At 33.1% G+C, this 326-nt stretch overlaps 1 protein-coding gene across 2 annotated transcripts in view; it reads left to right on the forward strand.

The window, feature by feature from the left end:
- Positions 1–326, forward strand: part of LOC119586830 — a gene marked incomplete in the record, with an annotated part of 64,172 nt that overhangs the window by 1,104 nt on the left and 62,742 nt on the right.

The raw sequence follows: 326 nt of genomic DNA on the forward strand, positions 1-326 counted from the left end.
TGCTTGTGAAGATTCATCAAATAATCTTTCTATCCGAACGAGGTCAGCTGATGTCACGGATGTCAGATTAATGTCAGGATGAAGAGATGATGTCAAAGGTTAAAAGGTCATATATATATATATATTGTAAGGTGTATTCTTCTTCTTTTTTTTCGTTATAATTTTCGCCGCAATGTGACCTTGTTTGACATCAGATTTCGGTTTCTTCCTCTTTTGTCTTTGTTTTGTTTATTGCCATTCTTCTTTTGTTGTTTTCTGTTTGCTTCTTTCGGTTATTTGATGTTTATAAAATTATGTATGTGTTCATTCACTCGTATACCAGTAGG

Source organism: Penaeus monodon, chromosome 22, assembly GCF_015228065.2.
Source record: "Penaeus monodon isolate SGIC_2016 chromosome 22, NSTDA_Pmon_1, whole genome shotgun sequence".
In the NCBI taxonomy this organism is placed as follows: Eukaryota; Metazoa; Arthropoda; class Malacostraca; order Decapoda; family Penaeidae; genus Penaeus; species Penaeus monodon.